Here is an 11,347-nt window from a genome sequence, read left to right as displayed (position 1 = left end):
AGTACAGGACGCTGTATATTCCTTTTTTATTATTTATTATTATGCGCAGGAATTCCGCCACCTTTGTGTGGTTTTGTCGCTGGTACGGTTAGCTCCCGTGCCAGTTAACCTCAAATTTATTTGGGGGAGGTTAGGAGGTGGAAACCCGTTCGATGCGTAATCAATGCAAAATGAATTAATTAGTGTCTAGTCATTGTGTTTTGTTGATTGGTGTGTGTGTTTGTGAACAGGTGCAATGAGGTAAGTGTGTGTTGATAGGTGAAAGCATGTTAGTCACTAGTGGAAAAAACATCATCCGTAACGGGCAAAACGGGGCCATCCGTAACGGGCAGCGTCCGTTACGTATGCGGCCGTTACGGATGGTCATTGTTATTCGTAACGGACATTTCATATGTCCGTTACGAATAACCCCTTATTCGTAACTGTAGACACCCATTTGTGTCTCCCCAAAACCAAACCCGGTGATGAGTACCTTTCACGTCGAATCATAATCGAATGAAACGAAAGTGTGGAAAGGTCTAGTGTTGCGGAAAGTTTTAATTTCTTTTCTCTTCTTTCTGTTTTTGAAAACTTTATCTTAAGAAAACAGCCAATCCAGTTTGTTTGGTCCATGATATGGGTCCAATAGTGGTGTAGTTGGATGGGGCTTGATAAGACCTTTCCAACGATATATAATAAGCCCAATTCCGATGAATATTGAGGAAGTTATGGCCAATTTACTAAACTAGGCCCGGTTTGAGCTTTATGTGCGGCCCAATGATCTAGAGGAGGGCCTAATATGATTTATCATTCCTAATGCAATTAGGAATGGTTTTAGTCTTCTAGAATCTTCTAGAAAAATCTTTTCATTCCTAATTAAATTAGCATTGATAAGTTGACTTTGTTGACTTTTCAGAGTTTTAATCAAAATCAAATAGCATTTTCGAAGAAATTATATTATTTTATCCTCCAGTACGGTAAACTTATCGGATTTTTGAAAACGCGTTAAAATCAAGACTGGCGTCTGACCCCAGGCCTTGGTGCCTGGAACCAGGCTTGGCGCCAGACGCTAGCCATTGGCGCCTGGCGCCAGCTCTGTTTCCTGAGCGTCAGACTCTGTTTTGTTAATTTATCTTTTTTGGCTGATTTTCTCTATAAATATCGTATTAAAAACTCCGTTTTCATACACCAACCATCATCAATCATCATCTACATCTACATTCATTCATTCACCAATTGAATCATTCATCTCTCTTTCATCTTTCCTCTAAACTTTGGTTTTCTCATACAAAATTCCGCATTCGCAAGATCTAGAAACACCTAGCCATATTCGAAGTTGCCTTCGCCCTAGACGTGAAAGGTTTTAATTTCTGAGGGCTTGGTCCCAAATCTCTCTTTCAATTATTTAATTTAATTGTTTGTTTATTATTTTCCTTGAAGTTACTAACGTGTGTATTTTGTTATTAGAAAGAGATACGAGGCATCAAAGTAAGTACTTTGATGGTTTTAATTGGTGTTATGATGTAGAAATCATGTTTATATTGTTATTATGATATTCCTAGTATCATGTCTAGGGTATTTTTAATAATAAATATGATTGTTACGATGCTTCCTATGTTCTTCCTAATATTTATGATTGTTAGTATCATGTTAGGATTAAAGATTTGATTTTTATTGTTTAGTGACATGCTAGGGTTTGTTATTAATCTTGTTAGTATCATGCCTAGGATCTTGCAATTATTATGCTTTAATATTAACATGAACATGATTATGATTATAATCGTTATAATTTATGATTATGAATATTATTATTATTATTATTATTATTATTATTATTATTATTATTATTATTATTATTATTATTATTATTATTATTATTATTTTGATGATAATTATTTTATTTATGATGATATTATTATTATTATAATAATTATTCATGATATTGATTATTTATTGTGTTGCTTGATTATTTATATTTATTGCTTGATCACGCCTTTTATGCATGCTTAAAGGGAATTTGGTACTTGTAATCATGCTTAATAAGATATTTAATAATCTTGTTTAGGGTTAATGTGATTATAATTCAAGTGATCGCCAATAATAGATTTATTTGTGGATTAAATTCAACCAACATAGATTAAACAGGTTTAGGGATAATCCTATTGATTGCATGTTAATTAAAAAGCGCACATGAATACGAGCAGAATAAAGTAGAGGCCTATTATTAGGGCAGGTTCAATCTCTTTTAGGTTGGATTTGTACCATCATCCCCGAACCCTTATTTGGTTCTAGACCTTATGGAGTTGACGATCTCTTGGATCGTTAAGGGGTGTAACCTTCACCTCGTGAACGGTTTACAAGTTCCTTAGAATTTTGTTTCGGCAATGATTTAGAATGAGTGGATGAGACTCGAAAAGTTCTAAGTATTTCAAGTGCGTAATTTTGATTAACATTATTGTCATATGCATAAAAAAGATCTCATTGGAAAGACCATCTGTAATGAGTTAAAAACATAGAATTTTACACGTAGGAAATTTGAGGAATGTCTTTCACAACTAGGACTGAAATAACACCGCGCGAAACTGAAAGATTTTATCGAGCACAGAAAGCTGCTGAGGCATGTGGGAAGTAGCGTCAGGGGCCAGAGCTTGGCGCCACACTTTTAGCCGTAGCGCCAGACGCCAGTATTGGCGCTAGGCGCTACAGTTAAAAGTTGGCGCCAGTCTCTGTTTGCTGGCGCCAATTTCCCTTAATACCGAGCCAGAAATATGCGTTCTAATTTTGACCGATTTTTCGTATTGTTCGCTCGATCCTACTTCCTGATTGAATTTTTTCTCACTTTTCTGAAACCCATATGTGTTCTACATATGGACATAACCCTCTGGGAATTCATGCTCCATCTACCCGATTGAACGCTCCGTGCAACAAAGGGTACATCCGAGATGTTGAATTCACCAAACCATGGAAACGAGTTTTTTCTAAAGCTCGCGGTGTCCCATCCACTCGCGCCAACCCTTCACGGTTAGGCTTCCGCGCGGTGCATCCGGAAAATTAACCATGGACCCTCTATTGACTAAACCATATCCCGAACTTTAGAGAACTAGAGCCATGGTTAGGTTGCAAACTCATTGCATCATATTGTGCCTACTTGACTAATTGTGCATTATTTGTTGTGCATATATATTCTATGTTTCTCTTAACCGTTTGTTGACTTGTGTTGAAATTAAATAAATTAATGACTTAAAAAACTTTGCCTAATTAATTAATTATTTATTTATTTAATTTGAGTCAATAAAGTCTAATTTTTCAATCGGAATTAACCTAGTACGACTTTAGGCTAATCCCAGTTGACTAATAATACCGAAAACAGTCCCAGACCGAAGCTCCACTATTGGCGCCAAAGTATGAGCTGTAGCGCCACACTATGGTGTGTAGCGCCAGACGACAGCTAAGTTGTCTGGCGCCAACCTCCTCAGTGTGACGCCAGTCCTGTCGCTTGGCCGACATTTCGGATTATTGGTCGAGTCATCACCTAGGGTCTAATTAATCAGTCCTCTGTTTAATTCGGTTAATTTTCGCTGTCAATAACACCTTGTCAAGTCATTAATCGAGTCTCAGTCACATAGTCTAGCCACATGGTCATGACACGAGTCTTAACGTACCATCTACACTCACTAGTCTTAGCACACACGTTGAGTACATCACCATGGCCATGTCTTAGGTCCATGCATGAGTCGGTCTTTCCGTCATTTGAGTTGGGGGAGTAAATTCTATTCCTAATTCTTCATATCCCTCCACCTAAATCTTCTTCACATTCTTCCATCTTTCTTCACTTCCTCCATCCATTGCATGTTGAATAAAGTTTGAGTTAAACAATTAACAATCAGTACCCCCAATTTCCTTTTCCACAGTACTTGGTCGAGGAGAGAAGGGCGATTAATCAAGGACAACATCTTTATTCAAGTCTCTCTTTTTGATAAACCGATTCGTCAAAAGAGGAAGGCTAAGAAGATAATGGCAACTTAAGAAGAAGTCAATGATCTTAAGAACCAGCTGGCTACCGTTACTGAAACACTGAAGCTTCTCGCACTCAAGGTTGATGATCCCGTGAAGCAACAACAGATGAACCTCATGCAAGAGAGTCTAAGCAAGCTATCTAGTGACTATAAATTTCAGGGCATGAGTTCACAAGGGGTCTCGCTGGACAAGGAACTTCTTCCGCATAAGTTCAACGCCACTGACATCCCTAAATTCAAGGCAACAGATAATCCTTATTTTCATCTAAGAGCCTTCGAAACTATAATGAACATTAAGAATATCGATAAGAAGATTTTTCCCTCTCTGTTCTCACTATCTCTTGAAACTGTTTGCCAACAATGGTACTTCTCCCTTAACAAGGAGAAAACCTCTACCTGGGAATCGATAGTGAACGCTTTCGTTGATAGGTACAAGTGCAATATCCAAGTTGAAACCGACCATAGACAACTTGAGATGCTAAGACAAAAGGAGAATGAAGGTTTTACTTCTTTCTTTAGTAAATGGAGGGAAACTTCCGCCAAGATGATTGAGGTCCCCACCGAAAAGGAGTCTGTGAGGATGTTTGTCAAGAATCTCCAAGAAAAGTATTCAAAGCACTTAAAATATCAACACAACTTGAATACCTTCAAAGCCGTCTATGACATAGGTATTGAAATCGAAGATGACCTCGCAAAGCAAAAAGCTACTAACAATAGTAACCACGGTGGCTGGAAAGGAAAGAAGAACGACAATCCTTCTTCTTCCGAAAACGCCCACTCTAGTAATAATGTTAGTACCTTTGACCATAATGATGTCTTAGCCATGGACAATCAAGGATCTAAAAGGAAACCCAGGCGAGAGTTCACATCCATTGGAATGACCTACGATGCTGCTTTCGATCGTCTCTATGATCGAGGATTAATCAAACCTATTGGCCCTACCGAGGATCCAACACCAGAAAATCGATCTTCGAGATGGAATCCAAATTCCTATTGCAAGTACCATCGAGGAAACGGTCATACCACTGATGAATGCTACAGGTTTCAAAACCTCATTCAAGATCTCATAGAGGCAAACAAAATTCCATTGCCTCTAGCTAGCGAGAAGACTGGGTGATGATGACGCGAACAACACAAGAGAAGAGGCGAGCTTCAATGAAAAGATTTCATGATCCCTCTTTTTCTATTTCTTCTTCATTTTTTTCCTTTCCCCAATAAGTCTAGCATAGGCACCTTTCTCTTCCTTTAGATTTATTTTGTAGGATCATTATATATTTTCTTTTCTAATAAAATGAGAATTTATTTCCTTATATATGATCATCACATTGCATTGCATTAAAAAAATTATAAAAAAAAAAAAAGAAAGAAAGAAAGAAAAAACAATGTCGAATTAAACACAAGGTATACCAATGATTTAAGGCAACCCTTGTAGCCACATCATATCTCCTTTCACCTTTCAAATATACAATCCTTTCTTCATAAACCACTTTGAGCCTCGTCTAACGATAGACCCTTCTTCTTTTAACCTACATCTATCTAATCTTAGGATGAGACAGTGTGCAACTTATGCAATTCTAAACAAAAGCTTGAGTATTTCAAAAGATAGCAAAAATAGCAAAAATATGAATAAAAGTGTATAAAAGGGTAAGTGTTCCAATGTCTTTGATATGAAAATATCTTTGATATGAACACGTCTCAGATTGCGTCTCTTATCGAGTGCTCGGTACCATGCCTGAGAAACATGATTGCCAAGTGAGTGATAGACCGCATGATCGGGATTGCCCACGCTTATAAAAATAAAATAGATGCTAAAGCAAAAGATAAAAGAGAGCTAAAAAAGAGTAGAAACTCAAGCATAAATATAAAAATTCAAAATCAAGGTTGCACACCTTGGGGGCTTATCTAGGGTCTTGAGCCTTTATACCCTTCTTCTTTAAACCTTTAGCCTAACCACGTTACAACCCTTAAAAAGACCTTTTTGAGGTATACACACACTTGTGCGAGGTTCGGCTAGAGCTACGTTCGGCCTGATTCCTAACGGATACGTAGGCAACCTCACATCAAGGTACGGCCGTAATAAATATGCATTCATATTCACATTCACACGCTTACACCATGATCATATCAAGGGATCTCCAATGCTCATCCCTATTCATTTAGAGCTAGACTTGGGGGCTTGATCCCTACATTATTAGCTTACCTAGCCTAAGAGTCACCACCATTTGACTCTTTTCAATATATTTTTCCACACACTTGCGGCCTAACTTTAGTGTCACTTTCACACATCACGCATACATGACCAAATATACTTCCCTTAGGAACCCTTTGTCATGAAATCTTAATACAACGCTGAAGCATGCCTTGTCATATCAACATCACTTATCAATCATAATTGTCATTGCATCACGAAGTACGAAGTGCTTAGCCTCCGTGCCTAAGTTACCCAAATACTTTCATCATTGAGTCAACCATTGAGATAGCTTAGGATGGATTAATCCTTGCACCTTGAGAGACAGTATCAAATGACATTTGACTATGCTCATTCAACATGCATCTTCAACACTTCGATTCTTTTTTCGCGTCTTTCTTTTTCGGGAGAAAGTCGATACCCTCCACAAAATTGACGGAAAATTTTTGCTTTTTTGCATTTTTCGAGTCGCACAATCACATTACAATGCACACACGAGTCATGTACACATTGAGTCATGTCATGTCATATCACTTTGATTTGAGTCACACATGTCATTTCACTTTGAGTCGAGTCAACCTCGAGTCAGTCAATCACATCGAGTCAAGTTTATACCTTGAGTTGTGTCAAGTAAACGAGTCAAGCAATGCTAAGCCTTAGGTCAACCCTAAGATAATTAAAAATATTGGCAAAGTTCTATAGTCAAAATAAATACAGGTGCAGCAGAATAGGGAAGACCCTATCACAGCGTTCGGCGACAGAGTCAATTCTTGGCGCCAGAGATATTCCAGCAGCGCCAGAGCTCGAAGCCTCTCAGAAAGGTGATTTCGACCTCATACAGCAATTTCGGGTTCCTTGGTACGCCAGTTAGCCCTTATAAGCAATTTTGACATGATTAAGTAGTCAGTTTGATTACAATCACAATAAGTGGTCGACTTGATGAAAGATCGTCTCACTTAGCTTAAAGCGCCTAATCACGGAGACACCGACATACTGGTTTTAGCGAAAATAAAGTTCAGGCGAGCTTTAGAGATCGACAAACGTTGGTGATGTGTCCGTTTTATATAGTATTTTACCCCCGTCCCTTGGTCATAATTAGTAGTGTTTTTGGCTCTTTAGAGCCACTTTTATTACTAATTGGTGTTTTCTAGTGTTTTCGTAGATTTGGTTGACTTTTGCAGGGATTTATGCTTTTGGAGTATTTTCCCGAGATATTTTGGAGCAATCACGAGCACTGGAGAAGCACGACCAGATTTTATAGCCCAGGGCCGGTTGGAGCCATCGAACCGGTGATTAAGGGCTCGGTAGAGGTGATACCGGGGCGTTTGGACCGAGTATTCAAGACCCAAAGAGGAAACCCAGATTGGCCCGAAGAATTGGAGCCCAATCGAAGTCCAAATATTGGCCCAAATGATCCGCCCGGCCAAAAAGGCTGGCGCCCGGAGGCGCGCCCGGCCGGGCGGGAGGAGCGCCCGGTGACGCCCCCGGCCGGGCGCGAGATAGCTATTAAAGATAAAAAGGCGCGCCCGATCGGGCGCGTGTTTATTTAGGAAACAATTAGAGTCGTATTAATTTGTTTTAGTTTAGGATTTTTGTACGGAGTATAAATACTCCTCCGTAATACGTTTTTAGATCGTCTCTTCTTTTGGGGAGATCTTCTTCTCTCTTCTTCTCCACTTCTTCTTCTCTTAATCCTTTCTCCTAGACTTTCTCTCTCTACTTAGTTTTCTCTCTCTAAACCTTTGTTCTTATTTCTTAGATTAATTCCAGATTTATTTTGGTGACGATTTCTCTTCCCTTAATCTTAGTTATTTATTTTATTCCTTTGATCATGATTTATTTTATTGCTTTGCTTAGTCTATATTTAATTATGTGTGAGTAGTTTAATTTCTAGGGTTTATGGGGATCTAATAAATAATATGAAGGGGTAAATTATTGTTGTCGATTATCAATGCTAGATTAATTTCCTATTGATTGATTTAATGCTCTGTGACTAGATTAGGCCTATCTTTTATGCATGAGTTTGACAATATTGATTCAAGAATCGAGAGATGAGAATTAATGTTTAGGTCTAGTTTCAATAGGCAAGTTAATTTATAAATGGTTAAGTCAAGATTCGTGAGATGAGATTTAATACCGGTAATTTAATTGTGTGATTGTAATAAGTAGCGAGAGCCCTTTACAATCTGGTTAATTGATGCATTGATGATTGACTATTATTGATTGTTGGTATTGCATGATGATTTCTTATTGGATTGTTTTAATGTTTTACAATTGCGGCTTGTAAAAGTATAGCAATATTAAATTGATGAATCGAGAAGATGTTAATTTGATATTAAAGGCTATTTTCAATAAGAACTTAGATCTAGTAAATTGCGAGAGCCTGTTAGATCTATGTTGGTTAATAAATTGCGAGAGCCTGTTAATCATGTTATTTATGCAAAGTCAATGATTGATTACCCTATTTTACCCCGGAGTATTATTTATTGTTGAACCTATGCCCTAGATCCTTTTATATATTATTTTCTCCCTTTTCTTACTCTTTTTAGTTTAGTTTCATATTCAACTTTTAATATTGGTTACTTAAATAATTTAGATTATAATATTTAATTAGGAGTAAAAAGACTTGTTTCCCTGTGGAGATCGACCCTACTTCCCTATCTACTTTAGTTAGTGAATTAGGTAATTATTTTTTATTAGGGGATACGACTTTACCCTGTCAAAATTTGGCGCCGTTGCCGGGGAGACGGTTTTATTTTTATTTCTGAATATTTTTGTAGTCTAGATTATTTCCCTTTTTTGTCTCAGAGAGCGTTAGTTCTCTGAGACAAATCTCATATTTGCTTCTAGTTTTTGTTTATGCCCAGGTGTTCCAGATCAGGTTACATCCCATTCGATCCTGAGATCGAACGTTCCTTCCATAGACAGAAAAACTTCTACAAGCAAATCCTGGAGGATTCTGGTGATAATAACAATAATCACCGAGATTCTCCAACTGGTTCTAGCAATTCAGAGGCATCATCAGACACAGAATCAAAGATGGCGGTTCCAAAGAAACTTAGTGGTTTATTCACAACCAAAGCTTACGGATTTTCCACATCTCACTCCCACTCCGGCTCTTGATGGGGTTCAATTTGAAATTAAGCCTCAATTTATAACGATGATAGAGAGGAAGCAATTCAGTGGAGCCAAGGGTGAAGACCCGAATCTTCACATTGCCGACTATTGTCAATATTGCAACACCATAAGGCAAGTCGGGGTCACTCAAGACCAAATCAGGGAGATTCTCTTTCCCTTTTCTTTAACTGGAAAAGCTAAATTGTGGTTTAATGGTCTAAATAGAACTACGCTTGGTATAACTGACTGGGAAACTCTTGTTTTGAATTTTTATAACAAATATTATCCTGCAGAGAGAACAGCAGTACTACGGAGTGCGATTCAGAATTTCGCCCAAGAAGCCGATGAGTCTTTATATGAGGCTTGGGAGAGGTTCAAGGACTTACAAAGAGAATGCCCTCACCACAATTTAGCACAATGGCAGTTAATCCAAGCCTTTTATAACGGCATTGGAAATTCTTCTAGAATAATTTTAGACTCTGCAGCTAGTGGGAGATTTATGAATCTTAATGTTGATGACGCAGGTCAGGTTATTGAAGATATGGCGATACACAATTCCCAATATGGGAATCCAAGAGGATTTGCTAACAAGGGGAAACATAGCGTCGACTCTGTATCCTTTTTGCAAGCTCAACTGACCTCTATTTGTCAAAAATTAGATAATCTGAGCACTGCTAACGTAGCCAATGTTTCTGCGATTAATAATAATTCTAATGAGGCTTTCTGTGAAAATTGTGGTATTGTAGGTCATTGGGAGCAAGATTGCAGGAGTTCCGTGGAGCAAGTTAATGCCTTCCAAGCTTATAGGCAGAATAACCCATACTCCAACACTTACAATCCTGGGTATCGGAATCATCCATACCTTTCCTACCGGAGCACTAATGTTCAAAATCCACCACCACAAGAACCACAGGTGCCACAGCAACAGCAGCAGAAATACTATCATCCCAATGCTGGCCAAAAGAATCAACCACAACAACCCCCCTCATCTTCAGACCCTTCTTTAGGGGAAATTAGAGCAATGTTGGTTAATATGCAAAAGCACATGGAGAGCAGAGATGCGACAATTGATCAAATTCTAGCGCATAACAAAATTGTAGATAATCAAATTGCGCAACTTTCCGCTACTCTACAAGCACGCCAACAGGGAGCCCTGCCGGCACAGCCGACTAGGCCTACGGATCAAGCATTTGCGATTACTCTAAGGAGTGGTTCAAACTATGAAGGGCCCTCTATGCCCAGAGTTGATGAACCTATTTTATTAAATAATGCTAATCTTGATTCCATTAAACCAAACAATGTAGTTGCTAGCCCTGCAGGGCTAGAAGATAATACTAACACATCTAATCCTACATTGCAGGGTAAAACTCCGGAGAAGGTGGCTACTCCAGACAAAGAGAAGAATGCTCAAAAGCCAATTATCAAACTTCCTTTCCCCAATCGTCAATTGAAGACAAACTTGGATAAGCAGTTTGGTAAGTTCCTGGAGGTGGTTAAGGATTTGAAGGTAACAGTTCCCTTTACTGAATTGATCACACAAATCCCCTCATATGCAAAATTTATGAAAGAAATTTTGACGAGAAAAAGGTCTATTAGTGAGGTAGAGACAATAGCTTTCACTGCAGAGTGTAGTGCCGTACTTCAAAATAAGTCTCCACCTAAATTGAAAGATCCGGGTAGTTTTTCTATCCCTTGTCATATTGGTAATCTTCTGATTGATAATGCATTATGTGATTTGGGTGCTAGTGTTAGCGTTATGCCATTATCTGTGTGTTCTAAGTTAAATATGGGTACATTAAAAGCTACCAATATAACTCTGCAAATGGCCGACCGTTCTTTCAAATACCCCCTAGGCGTTTTAGAGGACGTCCCCGTTAGAGTAGGTAAATTTTATATACCTGTAGACTTTGTTGTTCTTGATATGGCTGAGGATATGCAAACCCCAATTATTTTGGGTAGACCATTCCTTAACACTGCAGGAGCAGTCATAGATGTTAGAAGTGGTAAGCTAACATTATCTGTAGGGGATGATAAAGTGGTTTTTAAT

At 38.3% G+C, this 11,347-nt stretch overlaps 1 non-coding gene across 1 annotated transcript; it reads right to left on the bottom strand.

Moving 5' to 3' along the window:
- Positions 1-9,604: 9,604 nt before the first annotated feature.
- Positions 9,605-9,711, bottom strand: LOC145629636 (small nucleolar RNA R71). Its single transcript, XR_014111798.1, has one exon. It is a non-coding gene; the product is annotated as a small nucleolar RNA R71 (small nucleolar RNA).
- Positions 9,712-11,347: the final 1,636 nt, after the last annotated feature.

Source organism: Chenopodium album, chromosome 4 (genome assembly GCF_948465745.1).
Source record: "Chenopodium album chromosome 4, dcCheAlbu1.1, whole genome shotgun sequence".
Classification (NCBI taxonomy): Eukaryota; Viridiplantae; Streptophyta; class Magnoliopsida; order Caryophyllales; family Amaranthaceae; genus Chenopodium; species Chenopodium album.
The sequence above is the reverse complement of the archived record's forward strand: the minus strand, read 5'-3'. Positions and strand labels throughout refer to the sequence as shown.